General features: G+C 41.0%; 1 long non-coding RNA gene across 1 annotated transcript; it reads right to left on the bottom strand.

Moving 5' to 3' along the window:
* Positions 1–707: 707 nt before the first annotated feature.
* LOC140716793 (uncharacterized) lies at positions 708–18,803 on the bottom strand. Its single transcript, XR_012096369.1, has 3 exons — positions 18,574–18,803; positions 13,492–13,583; positions 708–1,507 (listed from the first exon to the last, which is right to left on the bottom strand). It is a non-coding gene; the product is annotated as an uncharacterized lncRNA (long non-coding RNA).
* Between the last annotated feature and the right edge of the window lie 475 nt (positions 18,804–19,278).

The raw sequence follows: 19,278 nt of genomic DNA, 5'->3' as shown, positions 1-19,278 counted from the left end.
TGGTTCTAAAAAGTCGCCCCTCAATTTTGAGGCTGTGCCCTTGCCTACCTGCCTGGCATTTTGACACAATGTGTATCCTTGATGTTAAGCTCCAAACTAGATCTTCTTTCAGCCAAATTATACCCAATAAAGGGTTAAGTCTTCAAGGTAAAACTGCAAAAGAAAACCATACCTTAAAAACAAAGTTTACCACAGTTTCAGTAGTTATGCTGAGTGAAGACAAAATTATACCAAATTATCTCTTCAAGACAACCACACAGTGTATGAAGCAACTAACCACAAAAAATTGTTCAGCATGTAATTGACCCTGAACACAATGCCCTAGTTAACAAGTATAATGGAGTTTGTCTGTGAAAATACTTTTAAATATTGCTCATAAATAACAGTGCCCCTTAATGGGAGTACAGATTGGGCCACTGACCATATCAGTTGTTGACCCACCACCAAAAGCTTCATTTTCAGAACTGGGAAAGAGAGAAACAGGTTAGTCTAGGTAGTAGAGAAGTTGGGGAGGGCACTGGATGGGAAAAAAGAGAACTTGTGTTGCCAGGTTGTGTCACTGGGTATAACGTGGGAGGTGTTACAGAAAGCATGGAGCGGCGTTGCTCGGTGGGGGGAGGACAGGAGAGGTGTTACCTTTTAGAAGGCATTGCATTGATTGGATGAACAACACCCAAGATTCTTCCCACAATGTGGATGATAGAACATTAATCGGAATATCCCCACTGGAGCTTTAATCGGTTGGTTTGATATTTTGTACAGATTTCACATTAGATACAGATTAATTTATTGTTACTTAGACTAGGGTGAAATAAAATTTCTTGCTCACATGAAGCTCAGAGTGAGCAGTATACATGGCAACGATGAATACACCAATAAATACAGCAACCAGCGCAAAACAACAGATAGGTGCAACAAAAACTGTAGTAGTACAATAATGGAGGGGTAGAATTATGTGATCTTCCTTCACCTTGCAGTTTGATGGAGAAGTAAATGAAAAGCATGTATTATCAGGATCAGGGACGGCTTCTATACAGCTGGTATCAGACTCTTGAACAGACCTCCTGCATGACAAGATGAACCCTTGACCTCATAGCCTACCGTATTATGTTCTTGCACTTTATTGTTTTCCTGCAAAGCGCTTTCTCTGTAGCTTTTACACTTTATTCTGCATTCTGTTATTGTTTTACCTTGTTCTACCTCAATGCACTGTGTAATGATTTGATCTGTAATGAACAGCATGTCCATACAATCTTTTCACTTTGTCTTGGTACATGTGACAATAGTGGTTAGTGCGACGCTATTACAACTCGAGGCGTTCTGGAGTTTGGAGTTCAGTTCCGATGGCGTTCTGTAAGGAGGTTGTATGTCTTCCCTGTGGAATGCATGGGTTTTCCACGAGTGCTCCAGTTTCCTCCCGTAGTCCAGGATTGGGTTAATCGGGTTTGTCAGGGCTTACTGGGCAGCATGACTCAAAGGGCCAAAGGGCCTACTCCGTGCTGTATCGCTAAATAAAATAAAACAAATAAATAAACCAATTTCAATAAGAACCTGCAGATGTGGGAAATCTGAGTTAAAATGGGGAATGCTGTGAATAGTCAGCATGTTAGACACCATATGTGGAAGGCAAAACAATTTAATGTTTCAGGTCATTGACCTTACTGGAGCAGTAATCTGAGGGTTTGGGTGTTGCTTGCTGTTCTTTGTGGAGAGTCTGGTTAAATAGTTTTATGGTTGAATGAGTAAATAGAATGTTCACTCTGCACCCACAGTGGGTCCCAACCCCACCTTGAACTTATTGTCTGGTACAAGCATTTGCTTTTTTTCCCCCTCTTCTGATGAATGAGAGCTGCTAATGACTTTAAAGATGGGATTGACTGGAGAGAGTGCTGAGGAGATTCACCAGCATTTTATCAGGGGCAGCAGACTTCAGTTCTGGAGACAGATTGGAGAGGCTGAAATGAACGATGCTTAGGGGTGAACTAACTAGCTTTATAAAATAATGTGTGACATGGACAGCACAGATGATCAAAATCCTTTTCTCATGGGAGGGGGTTAAAACTAGAAGGCTTGCTCTTAAAGTGAGAGGGAAGAGATTTAAAGGGGATCTGAGGGGAAAGTATTTTTGACACAGAACGGCTGCTATCTGGAATATGCTTCCAAAGGAGATGATGTAGTCAGACACAATTGCAAAGCTTAAAAGACATTTATACAAACATTTAAATGGGTAAGGCATGGAAGGTATGGACCCAAGGCAGACAAATGGGATGAGTGTAGATGGGCAAAACTATCAGCACGGACTCAGTTGGCTGAAGGATCCATTCCTGTGCTTGATAACTCTAGGTCTTACTAAATGCATCCAAACCTCCCTCAACATCTGAATTCCATCTTAGGCCTTTGGATAGCTTGCAGTGTTGCCATATTGTTTGCTGAGGAAGAATATTTCCTCCCACTACACATTGTACAAAGAGGTAGTCACCCAACAAAGCTAGGTTGCTGCATTTTGACATATCATGCCAAAATAGTTCCCTAATCCCTTCACTGGTCATGAAGAACCCTTGACTAGATTTAACCCTATAATACCTGGCACCACATTCAATAACACAGGCCCTGGGGGATAGCAAAATTCTGCTAATCTCTTATTAATACACAGGGAGCAATGGCAAGAAGGAATAATATGATCCCCGAGGCCTGTTTGACATTGATGAATTGCTGCTTGCAACTGCAGGAGCCATAAGACTAGCAGGTCAAAGGGCACAATTCATGCTCAATGTTCCCTGTAGAGTCCTTTAGAAGGTTGAAGCCACAAGGGTAATTCCATTCTCTGAAATGAGATACAGACGGATGTTTCTTAATTTTCCTGGGAATATTGGCTGGCTCCTAAAGATGGCTTTTTTTTTGTTTACTAGAAACAGCACCCCATTCATAACCCAACGTATTTTCTTTCAAACTCTTCATAGTTCAGCAACAACAAACTCTCAGGTCCCATCATTTATATTTTGGTACCATTTCTTATTGAAATAGTTGTTCAAATTATTGATCCAGTCCTTAAAAATATTTCAGTTGGTCTATTATAAGTATTCAGATCACTGTGACATACAGCTCCTCATTGGCATAACATATGTTGATTTTGTAGGGTTTTGAATCAACTCAGACACTGAGAGTATAATGTAAAATATAGTAAATCTACGATGATGTTGTACAGAACTTCCAGAGAGATTATTTCAGGACTAGAGATTGAACAGGTTTTCTCTTTGTGCAGACAATCTTCCCATTTTCCATTTAAACGACTGTGAAGATCTACAAACAAGGGTTTCATTGCAGTCTGAGATATTCAAAGTCCACCAAACCTAGTGTCTCAGGGAGGTTTGTGTACTGGAAATGTTTCCTTGAAACTTAATTCACTTTCTCATATCAAGTGCCTTCTGTCTTGACTGTTGATAGTTCACAGGTTCCTCCAGCACCTTACACCCCACTCCCCCACATCCCCCTGTAGTTTCATTGCAACAGGACTCAAATGACCCTTCATGTGAATCCAGACGATAATCACTGGCAGAAACACAAACCATCACAACAGAGCACAACAGCAGACCTAGTCTTGCCAAATATCCTGCATCATCTCGCCCATAGGACCTGCTGGTTTGTGGTCCAAGGGATGTGTGCAGAGGTGTGACAATTTATTTCACTCTAATCCACCGATGGACATGAACATCTCATAAACAATGTATTTCTCATTACAACAGCAGCTTCTTGTGTACTCTGACCTGGGCCAGTCTTTCAAGTGGTCCCCAGCTGTAGCCTATCTTCTTATGTCTTCTAGGCAAAGATCCTTCGGGATGAGGTCTTTGGAGTTTCTGTTGGCATTTCTGGAGCTCTGGGTTTTCACTGGATAGAGTTGCTAGTCCCATGCCCAACCCTCCTCCTTTTCAAAGGTTTAAAGGTCCAATTTAACATCAGAGAAATGTATACAATATACATCCTGAAATGCTTTTTCTTCGCAAAACATCCACGAAAATGGAGAAGTGCCTCAAAGAATGAACGACAGTTAAACGTGAGAACACCAAAGCCTCCCCCAGCTCCCCCCTCCTGCACACAAGCGTCAGCAAGCAATGATACCCCACCCCTCCGGTGAAAAAAAGCACACCTGCTACCGAGCACAAGTGTGAGCTAAGCGATAGCAAAGACACAGACCTTGCAGTTACCCCAAAGACTATCGCAATTCATCCGGCATTAGGCAACCCACAAGTTCTCTCTCTCCCTAATAAGGGAGAGGGAGGTGTCCCCCATGTTCACAGCGAGCAGGAGACAGAACAACAACCCACTGGTTTACGATGTTAAAAGTCCGTTTTGTCGCTTTTAACGAGCTCTGTGCCTGAAGATTGCCAAGATCTCAGGTCTTTGGGCCCACAGCGAAAGATTTTCCAGCCTCCCCAGTGACCCACGAGTCTTCTCTACTGACCCTCGATCCGCCCATCTCCAGAGCACCAAGATCTGAGGCTTCCAAACATGAGAGAGACTCTTAGGCCAAGCCCTTGGCATGTCGAATAACAGCTGGTCCTGAAACCCCGAGAACAGGTCCCATTCCTGCAAAGAACCGAAGTCTGTGTGTAACTCCTGGTCAGGGTCTTCAAAAGAACCCTGAAATGGAAAAAATAAAAATATTAAAAATGGAAATAGAGCTGTTTCGGAAGATGCAAACAAAGGAGTCTCCGTTTAGTGCCATCTTAACTCTGCCTCCAATTTGCAGCCGGGCTTGGGACTGTCCACGGTGGAGTTTATTTCTTGTTGGCAGGTCTCATAAGCAAGAATGACCAGTGAACAGAACATTGAAGGGAATTAGAGATCCTGGGGGAGGGGTAAAAGCTATAGGAAAGTGACACTAAGGTAAAAGAGCAGCCATTGTTTCCAATGGCAGAGAAGGCACAAGAGACCAAATGGCCCACCTCTGCTCCCATTTGTTATGTTCTTATACCTTTACTTGACCTATATGGGCGACTATCACACCAGTGGTGCTCACGGATATTGTATTGCAAACTCTTCTGAGACAACCTTTGCGCAAAGTTTACCCATCTTGCTTGCTGACTAATTTATAACTCAGGTCCCCAGGATTAGCAAAGGCTCACAGAAGTGTAATGTTCAGAAGGCATTTTAAAGGTGCTTTGCAATGAAAATCTCCCTAGCGCTTTCTCCTCAACTGGACTAACTATACTGTGGAGTCAGAGGCAGGGTTGTTTGCTGCAGGCATCACACTGCCTCATATTCCCTCCATCCCCTTTAGACTCATCAGGAAGTTGATGCAATACATTCCACTCATATGAATAGGTGCACCTGCAGCACTCAAGAAACTTGATGCCATCCTGGACCAAACAATTTTGTTTAATTGTCACTTCATTCACCAGTTTTGTGATGGAGCATTCTCCATTTACCTGGATGAGTTCCGTACGAACAACTCTTAAAGAAGATCATACTGTATGGTTCATGTTTTGGAAAAACTCATTTATACTGTAATTATTGCTTATGTATTCTTTCATGTGCAATGGGAATTTGTATGTTTGTAATCCCTTTATTAATATATCAATTGTATTTTGTACATGTTATTAATATTAATAAAAAGATTGAAAGAGAAGATCAATGCCATCCCAGATAGGGCAGCCTACTTGCTTGGACCACTTTAATCATCCTAAATTTTCACACTGTCCACCGCTGGTTCATCGTGGCTGTTGTGTGTACCATTGATAAAGTCCACTGCAATTCTTTGCACAGGCTACTCTGATGGTACCTCATAAACCAGCAATATCTATCACAATGAAGAGCAAGGGGAACAAGTTTGTGGGAACACCATTGCCTACGGGTATTCCCCCCCCCCCCAAAAGCACAAACCACCCTGACTTGGAAATATATCCCTGCTCCTTCACTCTCGCTGGCTCTATCCTGTATCACCCTACTCAACAGCACATAACTTCTCCAGAAATGCTGTAGAGGTTCAAGAAGATGGCTCAGCACCTTCCCAATGGACATTAAATGTTGGCCTTGCCAGTGATGCCCAGAGCCCAAAAATGAACATAAAAAGGGCTTAAACATCTTGTCTTTATTATCTTCCACTGCGCTAATAGTGTAATATATAAAATATGCATTGCTAAAACTGACCAGGGTTTCTAATGGACAACGTCCACATTCAGAGTGACATGCAGTGTGTATGGGAACACCATTACCTCCCTTTTATTGATGCCATTTCATCATCAGTCACTGGCATCATCACTGTTGGATCAGCTTCTCTAGAAGAAAGACCACTGTCAGCTTCTGCTGACCTTGTTAGTGTGACAAGGGCAAGGGTCATGGTAATGGAGTCATGGAAATGGATTGAGAGGGAGTGGCTGATAAATACAGAGATATCAGGAAGAATCAACCACAGACTTCTTCATGGAGACAGAATTTCTTTTTGAAGTGTGTCAAGCATCATAAAAAGAAACTACATCTGGGAAGGAAAACAATGAACAAAGGATGTGTCTTGTGCATCTCCTGGATCGTTCTTCATCAGCTGAAAGCATCAGTTCAAGAATGTTCAGCCATTGTGTCCAGTCTGGAAACCAGATGGCCCGAAGGCTTTGCATTAAAATGGAGCCTGGTTTTAATTGCTCAGCAGCTTCCTCTGCTTACTTTGGGGGTAAGGTTGTACAAGAAACATAATGAGACATTGTTTTCCGATTAGAGGGAAGCATGAACTCATCACCAGGTCAGAGAGAAGGATGTGGCTCAACACAAACAGGAATGCACAAACTGAAATGTACTTTTTAAAATCAGTGAGGTTGGACATTTCTGAGATTATTTTATATATTTTTTTTCAGCAACTGTAAAATGTGAACATAAATGTTGCTGCAAGAATTTAATCCGTTTCTACAATGTCCTGATCAGCACACCTGGAAGGCTTAGAACAAGGCCTGCTTTTGGCCCTGGCTCAGGATCTCAGTACACAATCTAGGTGATGCTGGTGGAGAAAGTAAACCCCTTTCTCTGCAGAAGTTAGAAACAATTCATGGCATAATCAAATGAAGCAAGGGAGATCTCTCAATACCTGCCTCAATTAAAAACTCACCACATTCACTGCAGCATAACATCTTGTCAGTTGGAACTCTTAGCATTACCACACTGAATGGACTTTAGTTTATGTGTGATCAAACACGCCAGAACTTTGGAATGCCAGACCTATTGTTGAAGGTACTCATGATGCTGTTAGGTAGGGATTTCCAGGATTTTGACCCAGTGACAAGGAAGGAGCATACATATATATCCAAGCCCAATTATCCAAGATAATTGGCTTATATGCTTTTACCACCTTTGTGGTTTCAGAGGTGCAAAAGAGCAGCATTAGTGGTTAACTGCAGGGTCTTTTACAGACAGTTAAGTCGGTGGAGAGGCTGTCTATCAAGTAGGCTGTTTGCCCTGCATGGTTGAGCTTTTGGAGTTTTATTGGTGTGGATGGGTCCAGGCATATGGAGGACAGTCCATCACACTCCTGGCTTGTCTCCAGTCAAGAACCATACAGCTCAGTGGAGGACAACACAATCTTTGTTCTTCAAACATCAGCCGGGCTATTGACGCTGTATGGGACTGAGCTTAGGTGAATGGGTCACTGTTCAAATAAAACATTATCGTTCATTATGAAAAACTTCAACAGGCCATCACATAGTCCGAGAATGATTGGGGACACAATGGGCACTCTTTTCAGCTGACAACATGACCATAGGTTGGAAACCCAGTTTCAGCAAAGCTACATCTGGTCTCGTTTGTGTTGGCAAGACCAGATTTTAATTAATTAATTCAATTTACTTAGAGATACAGTGCAGAATAGGCCCTTTGAGACACGCTGCCAGCAACTTCCGACAACCTGCTTTAATCCTGATCTAATCACGGGACAATGTACAATGACCAATTAACCTACCCGGTACATCTTTGGACTGTGGGAGGAATCCAGAGGACACAGAGAAAATTTATGCATTCCATGGGCTGAATGTGCTGGGATTGAACTCTGAACTCTGAACCATAATAGGGTTGCACTAGCTGCTACATTACCATGATTCCAGAATATTAACTAATTAACACTGGGGTGCCAATTAATTAATTTATGTTAGAGATCTTATCTCAGAAACATCTCCCCAAGACTAATGCTGCTTGACCCTTTGAGTTTTGCCAGCTTGCTTGTTGATGAAGACTAATGTAATACTGGTGTGGCAAAAGCCAATACAGTTTCAAAGGTTACTGTATATGAGAGATGATAATTCAAAAGTTTACAATGCATTGGAAATATAGAATAATAACTCAGAAAATGAAACATCTAGTTAGGCACACAATCCCAATATGAACATAAATCCCTCTGGTACTCCTTTTTCATTTTATTCACCCACAGACGACTGCAAGGCATCAGTTCTCTTTAGCTTTCAATTGTCATTTTGTTTCTCTCTATCTTTATCTGCTCCAAAATCCCTCCAACTGGAGCAATTATTGAACCTTGTCTAACTGTTTCTCTGCGGTGGGTGTGTCAATATCTCAAAAATTTAGAACTCAGTCGCGCTCCTTGAAACTGTGTTTCCCCATGTCAGAAAACATGTCATGTTCAAGATCAGTACTTTGGTGCAATTCACAGTTCATTTCCATGATCTGGTTGCCTCATGGGTGACCACTAGCATCTGTAAGAACCCCCAATTTCTTGTTATCAGGCCACATGTCTCATGAGGCAGTCTATGTGATCTGACCAAAAGACCAGATTAAGTCTCAAGATACTTGCTTATCCTGTCTCCTTAGTTCCAATGTGTCAGTAATGGTCTGGCTATTACAGGCAGTTCTCTTAAAATATGTGTAAGATACATCTGAGAAGGTTACCAGGAAGTTGATGAAGGAAAGGCAGTGAATGTTGTCTAAATGGACTTTAGCAAGGCCTTTGACAAGGTCCCATTTGGGAGGCTGATCAAGAAGGTTCAGTCACTTGGCAATTAAGATGAGGTAGAAAATTAGATTCAACATTGGTTTTGAGGGAGAAGCCAGAGAGCGGTAGCAGATGGTTGCCTCTCTGACTGGAGGCCTGTGACTAGTGGAGTGCTGCAGGGATTGGTACTGGGTCTGTTGTTGTTTGTCATCTATATCAACAATCTGAATGATAATGTGATAAATTGAAATCAGGAAATATGTGGATGACACCAAGATCAGGGGTGTAGCGAACAGTGAGGAAGTCTATCAAAGCTTGCAATGGGATCTGGTCCTGCTGCAAAAATGGCAGATGGAATTTAATGCAGACAAGTGTGAGGCGTTGCACTTCAGTCAGACCAGCCAGGGTAGGACTTACACAGCGAATGGTATGGCACCAAGGAGAGTGGTAGAACAAAGGTATCTGGAAATACAGATTCATAATTCCTTGAAAGTGCAATCACAGTTAGATTGGGTAGATAGAGTCATAAAGAGAGCTTTTGGCATATTGGGCTTCATAAATCAAGATATCAAGTACAGGAGTGGGGATGTTATGTTGAAAACACAAGGCCAAATTTGGAGTATTGTGTGTAGCTATAGCACCTACCTACAGGAAAGATATCAACAGGAATAAAACATTCTGAGGCATATAAATAGGGTAAATACAAGCAATCTTTTCCATTGAGTTTGGTGAGACTAGAACCAGGTGTCATAGGTTAAGGGTAAAAGGTGAAATATTGAAAGCGAATATGAGGTGGAACTTCTTTATTCAAAGGGTGGTGAGAGTAAGGAATCAGCTGCCAGTAGAAGTGGTGGATGCAGTTCGATGTCAATATTTAAGAGGTTTGGATAGATACTTGGATGGGAGGGGCATTGAGGATATGGTCCCAGTGCTAGGTGGGCTAGGCAGAATAACTTCCAACACTGTCCTCCCAACAGTGTGTGATGATCAGTTCCCCAAACCATTCTGAGGAAACTGTCCGTGCAGAAATATCGTGAACATCTTTGCCTGATGGCAACTCCAAGAGAAATGCTGGGAGCCACAACAGCCACGGTACGTGGCCTTCCTTGAGCTCCCTCAAGCCTTGGACACCAGCAGTCAAGTGGGACTATGGAACAACTCCTTCATTCCGCTTCTGACAGAAATTTATCCTCGTCTTATGCTAGCATGACGACATTCAAGCTTTGACACTAACCAACGAGTCTATAGCACCATCAATCTCAGTGAAAATGTCTGCTTCACTGGCTCAACACTTTTTTCAATGTTCCCTCAGAAATGCTACATCTCTCTCTAACAAACATCCTACAGGAATATAGCTAATCTTCATAACTAAAGGAAATTTGTTCAATGTACAACCAAGATTCACAAATCTCAGTAGAAACACGCAGATGTCTGTATTTACAGAAGTTCTGGGGCAAAGCTCCAAGCAGTCATCAGCATGTTCATAGAGGATGGCCCCTACTCTCAACATCTGCAAGACCAAGGTCCTCTAACAACCTGCTCCTGCTATGCCACACATCCTTCTGACAATGAAGGCTTATGGTGAAACATTGGAAAATCACTGTTTATGGCAGGGGTTCCCAACCTGGGGTCCATGGACCTCTTGCTTGGTCCACGGCATAAACAAGGTTAGAAACCCCAGACCTATGGCAACTTTTTTTCCTCATCTCCAACAATCCCATTTGTCTGTATCAGGAATGTAACCTTTTATGCCTTGACTGAATAAGTACTGTCTAACAACATTGTGATCATAAACCACAGACCACAGCTGAATGAGGACAATTGAGGCTAACAGGGAGGCATGGACCCATTTCCACACTGTGTTACTCAATGACTCTACCCTCTGTCTACATTTATGCCTCTCAAATCTTACATACTTCTAACAGCCTCCATTGCTCCAGTGAAAACTAGCACAGCCTATCCAGTCTCTCCCCATAACTCAATTCCTCCAATCCAGCCAACAGCCTGGTGAATCTCCTCTGCACTCTTTCCAATGCAATGCACTAGGAAAACCTTATTTAGATTCAAGGAAAGTGCTAAGATCAGTATCTGAAATCTGGCAGTGAATACATAGCACAGTGAACAGCATTGATTCTGCTGAAGCAGGAAGCATCACCAATGCTATCACTGGAAGGGCAAGTGAACAAATGTCAGTGCTCTCTCCTGGGTCAACACCCCCAGTACAGATGCCCAAGTTACACTCAGCCATTGGGTAGGACAAGATGTTCGTCTGCTTCACATCAGAATCCCAAAACAGACTCTGTTCTGAGCCATGATGTGGGTCAAGTGGCCATTGGAAAAGGTTCAAAAATCAAAGCCATTTTACCCTTGTTTTCCTTTGGTCCACGAGGTAAGTGGCAGAAGTAAACTAACTAACCAGCCAGCCACTTCCTGCCCCTAACAGTGGTTCCTGAACTGGCGTATTCAGCTTCCTCAAAATACGCTAAAACCAGAGTGGCACTAAATAATCTTTGATCCCAAGGAACTGCATTAGGAAGAGATTTATGTGCACACACTCACATCTTCCTGTCTGCCAAGCACACCAAAATTCCACTTGTTTGAGTAATACTTTCAGGTGGAGGCTAAAATATTCCCAATCATACTGTAAGCAGGAATAAATATATCATCCAATGGAGTCTCTTATTTGCCTATATACACAATTGTGAAGAGGCATTATATCTGATTTGTTCTGCTCACTCTAATATGGAAAAGGCACTTAATCATCAAGTCTGATCTATGATATCCATTAACCTGTCCTAAAAATATCAACAGAAGTAATGAGGCAAGATCAGCTTGGAAGCTTCAAGTACTTCCTAAGAAGGTTGGCGTCATTCAATGTCTGTAGTGAGATGCTGAAGATGTTCTATAGGTCAGTTGTGGAGAGCGCCCTCTTCTTTGTGGTGGCGTGTTGGGGAGGAAGCATTAAGAAGAGGGACGCCTCACGTCTTAATAAGCTGGTAAGGAAGGCGGGCTCTGTCGTGGGCAAAGTACTGGAGAGTTTAACATCGGTAGCTGAGCGAAGGGCGCTGAGTAGGCTACGGTCAATTATGGATAACTCTGAACATCCTCTACATAGCACCATCCAGAGACAGAGAAGCAGTTTCAGCGACAGGTTACTATCGATGCAATGCTCCTCAGACAGGATGAAGAGGTCAATACTCCCCAATGCCATTAGGCTTTACAATTCTACCGCCAGGACTTAAGAACTTTTTAAAAGCTATTATTAATGCTTTTTGAGATAGTGATTTAGATGCATATCATATTTTTTACTGAGTTAAGTATTGTATGTAATTAGTTTTGCTACAACAAGTGTATGGGACATTGGAAAAAAAGTTGAATTTCCCCATGGGGATGAATAAAGTATCTATCTATCTATCACACAAGGGATGCTTTGCAGACAAAGCCTGGTAGGAAACCATTAGCTCTCATTCTGCAGGAGCTACGGGGTGTCTATAGCCTATCAGCTGCCCTGATGTTCACCATCAATGGCAACTATAGAGAGATCTGTGATTTCTCTGTTAAGAAGAACCAAGATTGGCTTGATGAGAATGCCCTCACGTGAGTGATTGCAACTTATTTAAACTTGCTTACTTTGAGAATTTGAAGCTGGTGGCGTTAGAAATGTATGCACACACTTCCTTGCTCACAGTGTGGGTGAGAGAAGATATGAACATGCTTGGTCCAAGTTTCAGTTTCCCTGCCAGGCAGTATTGGACCAAGAATGTCCATATATTGTTCAGAGTCATGAAAGAGATGCTCTTTTCCAGCTCAGTTATGGAGAGAGATTAGCAGAGGAAAAGATTCACGGGTGTGTGCAAAGCCTCGTTGAAGAAATGCAACATCCTCACTGACTGACAGAAAACTCTGGCACATGACCACTCAACGTGGACAATAAGCATTGGAGAGGGCAGTGAGAACCACGAGTCTGGCTGACAGTGGCCCCAGGTAAGCAGCAGAAGGAATGGTCCATCCACCACTCAGCCCAGTTGGTGAGAGTCTGCTGTTCTATCATTGGTTTCATCAGCCAACCCAGAACTCACAAAGTCAAAATGAATGTCAATCAACTTTGATCCCAAGGGAAGCCACAGAGGATGTTGTGGTTCACAATCCTGTGCCAGTCGGATTGATAGGAAACCATTCCCTAATCCACCTCAGTCTGCCAACCTCAGATGTGGCAAGATCGTTGTGACATTATCCACACTTGGAGGAGGACCTCACTGACTTCCAGTGTGTCCAGGATCACTGGAGGAAGACTGTGACAGAGTGTGGTTGAAAGAATCTTCAATGGTGCCACACCTCCTTACACCCAGGATTGCTTTCTTCCAGAGGTGTTTGGTTAAAACAAAAATCTTGGTGCGGGATGGAAGTCTGGGATGTGCTGAGGTTTGTGGAGGGAGGAGCTACAGGAATGAAACAGAAGAGATCGTACTCTTGAGAGCCAAGCTGGAAGTGAGGAGCGGAGCAGCAACATAGATCTATACAAGCCCTTCCCATTAAAACCACCAAGATGAAAAGGCAAAAGCAACACTTACAAGACCATCCTATAACTACATTGCCAGACGCACATTATGGGTCCCTGACGGTATGGTGGAGGCTTCATTTGGATTGGCCTCCTGCCCAGACTCTGCAAGTCAAAAAGCACAATAATCTTTTATTGTAAAACTGCCTAGGGTGGGTTAAAATAGATTTTTAATTAAAATAACTTGATGTGGTTCTTTTCCATTTTGGATGCAGCCCCTTGGCACTGCACTTTGCCACAGTTAGTCAGTTGCCACCTAATCATTCTCCACAGCGAATCTTTTAACTCCCCGAAACCATCGACATCTTAGTGCAGCTCTGCAGCCTATAATTAGTGGCCTATTCCCAGCTGGAATGATGATGTAATTCCCGGTCAATCACACCTGCAGCCAATACTGGGATTGATTTAATACACATAATATGTATGGGGTAATTATACCTCTCTCATTGCATTGTGTTAGTCAAAACAAGTGCAGATGCTAGAAATTTGAAATATAACAGAAAATGCTCAATGGGTCAGGCAGCATGTGTGGAAAGAGAAACAGAGTTAATGTTTCAGAGCAGACATTTTTTCTGAAGAGTCTCTGACTGAAATGTTAACCATTTCCTCTCTCCTCAGATGCTGCCTGACTTGCTGAGTGTTTAAAACATTTTCTGTTTTTAATCATTTAATCATGGATACTGTTTTTTTTTAGTAAAAATACAGTGGTTTTGGGCATGGTTTCTGTTTGCCATTTACTGTTGCCTCACTCGAAGTTGATCCCAACTCCACCTCCCTGGTTGATGGAATGTTGTCACTACTTGAATACCAAGGAGAAACCCTTAGTTTGATTCAGTCTGGAGTGAGCTGATAAAAAGTACGCTCTCCAGCACTTGGTTGCAAGAATCCAAGAATTAAATATTAATCACCAGGACAACCTGTGAGGAAACCTAGGAGAAAGCACAAGGAATTGTGGCATGAAATTATTGAAGAGAATTATCCAAAGGACCAATGAGGATTCTTTTAAGATGGATTCTGTTCAGTTGGAAATGGGAGGTCACATGGTAAATCCAGCTGACAAGTGCGGAGTAATAGACTTCTTCCAGATGGGTGGAGGGGATCAAAGAACCAAAAAGAGAGCAATTAGTGGCGCTATTTAATAATGGAAACTGATTTTTTTTCTATCTGATGGAGGATTACAGCTACAAAGAGGCATTTTGTAGCAGGTTAATTTGGTTGACTCCTGTGGTAAAGGGATTGGACAAAAGGAAAGGTTAGGCAAATTAAATCTTTGCTCATTGGAGTTTAGAAGGAAGAGAGCTGATCATATTGAGACATAAGATTCTGACGGAACTTTACAGGGTCAATGCCAAGAGGATGTTTCTCCTCATGGAGGTATGTAGAACTAAGAGGCTCAGTGGAGGGAGAATTACTGTATCTAAACAGATGTGAGAAATGAGTTGTCTGTGGTAGTTGGGAAAACCATATTAAAAAGAACAGTAAATGATCATAGCTAATGATTTTAAAAAGTAATACATAATTTACAATATACACTCAATGGCCACTTTATTAGATACCTCCTGTACGTAAAGTGGCCACTGAGCGTACGTTCGTGGTCTTCTGCAGCTGTAGCCCATCCAGTTCAAGGTTCGACATTTTGTACCTTCAGAGATGCTCTTCTGCTGTTTAACACATGGTTATTTATGTTACTGTCACTTTTCCGTAAGCTTGAACCAATCTGGCATTTCTCCTCTGACCTCTCTCATTAATAAGACATTTTTGCCCACAGAACTGCTGCTCACTGGATTTTTTTTTTTTTTTTTTTACTTTGTTTTTTTTTGGAACATCCTTTGTAAATCCTCTCTGTTGTGCATGAAAAACCCAGGAGATAAGCAGTTTCTGTGATACTCAAACTGTCTGATGGTACCAACTATCCCAATTCTGATTTTTGATCTGAACAACGGAACCTCTTAATCATGTCTGCATGCTTTTATGCATTGTGCTGCTGCCATATGATTGGCTGATTACATATTTGCATTAACGAGCAGGTGTACAGGAGGTGCCTAATAAAGTGGCCACTGAGTGTATGTGGACATCTTTAAGGTACAAAATCCAACTGGAAAATTGGTCCAGCTGTATAGAATAGGAGAAGTTAAAGATTGAAACTGATCAAAGGTAAAATCTTATAATGTAGCCAAAAAGATCAGTGACCCTAAGGTTGGGACAAAACAAAACAACTGCCAGTGAAATAGGAAGTTGAATATGGGAGTCTTCTACTGAGTAACATAGAAGTAGAAAGTAGACCGATGCTTCTGGAGATATCAGAAGGTAAATGAAGGTGAATGTGGTTCCCATACAGATTTTATACTGGGGAATAAGAATGTGGCAGAAAAACTAAAGAAATATCTTGTGCCTGTTTTCATAAAAGAAAACTTGGGAAACTTCTCAGAAGAAGCGGAGAACAACAAGTGCACAGTGAATGAGGAGTTAAAAGAAATCAGCATTAGTTAGAAAAAATAGTCAAGGTGACCAGTTCAAGGTTTTGGAGGAGCTGGCAGGTGAGTTAATGGATGTACTTGTCATCATTTAAACATTTCTACAGTCTGGGACATTTCCCACAGATTAGAAGAGAGCAAATGTAACCTCACTCCTTGAGAAAGGTGAGGGATTAAGTGGAAATTTACAGACCGGTTAGCCTGATTACTAGGAACACTGCAACAATATATCACTAATTAATAGTAATGACAGAGCTGTTACTGTTTGGTGACAGATGGAAAAATCATTGGTGATATGAGGAATTGTAAGTCCTCACTCGTGAATCATTGAAAGTTATTGTGCAAGTAGAGCAAGGATTAGGAAAATACAATGTTTTGGGTTTTATTTGAAGAAATTTTGAATACAAGAGGAAAAACAAAATACTAGAATGATATGGGGATGAGGAGTGGGGAGACACACCTGGGTTGTTGTGTTTAGGTTTGGTCTTACTTCCTAATGAAGATAGATTTGCAACACAGGAAGTACAGAGGAGATTCGTTAGATTATGGGATGGCAGGATTGTGCTATGGGGAAAGATTAAGTAGTCAGACCCTTTACTTTGGAGTTTAGAAGAGAGAAATGTGATCTTGTCGAAGCATGCAAAATTCTTATGAAGCTTCACAGGCTAGTTGGTGGGATGGTCTTTTCCCTGGTTGGAGTGTCTAGAATTAGGGTCATAGACTCAAATAAGAGATGGACATTTGGGAATTAGACCAGAAGAAATTTCTTCAACCAGAGGATAGTGAATCTTTGGAATTAATCGCCTTCTGGAATCCTAGGAGGTCTGTGGGAATGTAGTTAATATTGTTTCAATGCAATAGTTCTTTAATATTAAGCGAGACTGTGGATCAATGTGGTAGAATAAAATAAGCTATAATATGATTAAATAGTGGAGAATGCACCAGGGGCCAAATGGTTTCTCCTTGTTATCTTTCTTTATTCTTACTTTTTACCTGTTCTGTGAGTGAAGGGTGCTGGCACTGGGCACTTGAAATGGAAGCTTCTCCATTTCTTTGAATACACAACTTCATTAGAAATAATAATGTAAAGAAGTAGTATTTTTGAATCTCTTATAACGTTACCAGACTCAATGAACTGCCCTCAATAAACAGTATGCATAGTAGCTAGCTGTTACTGGAAAATTGCAAACTGCCATAGAGAAAATGCACCAAAGTTGCACTCAATGAATCAAAGATTCCTTAACAATGAAACAATGGTTGATTGTTTTGAAACAATTTTTACTAATGAATCAAAGGCTTTATAAAATCAAAGAAACCAATGATTGAAGCAAATGTTACTGGTTAATCAATCAATCAGAACTCTTCCAGGTGAATCACTAATACATCAGAAAAACTTTTTTTTCCTTCTCCAATCAAAGATTCCTAACCAGTGAATTAAAGGTTCTCTGATGGTTCAAAGTTTTCACAAAAATACATAATAGATTGCTAATGAAATAAAGATTCTCCTAGATAAATCTCTCATCACTATGGAATTAAAGATGTATCAAAGGTTCTCCAGCAATGAATCAAATCTCTAAATAAAATAACTATCAGGAATTAATCCAACAGTCCTCATCAATATATGAATCATTACTCACTAATAAACTAAAGATTCCCAATGAAAGGCTCTTCACCAACCACTCAGAGACTGCACATCGCTGAATCAAAGATTCCTCACATATCAAACAGTATTTCTCACTATTGACATAAAAGAGTTTTCACCAATCTATTAAAGATACCTCAAAATGTATCTGATATTCCTCACCAACAAATGAAATATTTTGACCAAATGAATCATCTTCTAACAACTCAGAGATGCCTCATCTATCAACCAAAGATTATTCACCAAAAGAAAATCAAAGGTTCTTGCCAGTTTTGACAAGATCTTCCCAATCAAACATTCAGGGCCAATGATTCCATAAAGTTTGCTAACCAAAGAGTCATGATTTCTTCACCATTAAATAAGGATTCCTGAACTATCAATCAAAGACCATTCACCAATGAATTAATTATTCCTCAAAAAGGAATTTACAATCCCTCATGAGTACACTCAAATTAATCAATGGAAATTATTCTATGCATCAAAGGTTTCACCAATGAATCAAATTTACTTCCTAAAGGAATAAAACATCTTGAAACAAATAAAGTATTTCTAGTCAAAACCAATAATTCCTTGATAATAAAATAAAAAATTCTCACCAATGGATCAACTAACCCATTAAGTTATTTTTTCCCCAATGAATTATGGATTCCATGACTGAAAGATTTCTCTCCAATGAATTCAAAAATGCCTTTCCAAGTATGTAAAGGTTCTTGCTCAATGAACTAAAAATTTTCACCACAAGCTGTTTGCAATTACTCAAAAATATTCATCATCACTGAACTAATCAGTCATCTTCATTAAATTAAAGATGGCCTATCTATAAATCCTTACCAAAACATTTATTCTTTACCATTGAATAAAAGATTCACAGCCTTTTCAATCAAAGGTTTCTCACCAATGTATCAGAACTTCTTGTCAATGGATTATATATTCTTCCAACCTTAATAAAGAAATTATCAAGCCTTAATCAAAGAATTACCTTAATTGGAGATATCACATAAGTGATCACCTCTGAATTAAATATTCCTCTTAAAAGAATCGATGTGCTCTCCCAATTAATCATATTCTTCACAAGTGATTCATAGAATTATACCAGGTTAGTCAGAGATTTTTTTTCCTCCAAGGGTTGAAAGGTTCTTCATCAACAAAGTAAAGATTCCTCATTAAACATATTTAGTTGTTTGCCTATTCTCCATCTCCCTCTGGTGCTCCCCCCCACCCTCCTTTCTTTCTCCCGAGGCCTCCCGTCCCATGATCCTTTCCCTTCTCCAGCTCTGTATCACTTTCGCCAATCACCTTTCCAGCTCTTAGCTTCATCCCACCCCCTCCGATCTACTCCTATCATTTTGCATTTCCCCCTCCCCCCTCTACTTTCAAATCTCTTACTATCTTTCCTTTCGGTTAGTCCTGACGAAGGGTCTCGGCCCAACATGTCGACAGCGCTTCTCCCTATAGATGCTGCCTGGTCTGCTGTGTTCTACCAGCATTTTGTGTGTGTTGTTGTCCTCATTAAACTGTTGTCATTTTCCCAATCAGTTTCCTTGCTAGTGATGCAGGAATTCCTGAATAACAAATCCAAAATACCTCAGTAAATCAGCAAAGGCTCTTCACTAATGATTCAAGTATTTCTCAGTAATGCTTCCTTACAACTGATTCATGAACTCATTGAAATTGAATCAAGGAT

Source organism: Hemitrygon akajei, chromosome 26 (assembly GCF_048418815.1).
Source record: "Hemitrygon akajei chromosome 26, sHemAka1.3, whole genome shotgun sequence".
Classification (NCBI taxonomy): Eukaryota; Metazoa; Chordata; class Chondrichthyes; order Myliobatiformes; family Dasyatidae; genus Hemitrygon; species Hemitrygon akajei.
This window is presented reverse-complemented; position numbering and strand designations above follow the sequence as displayed.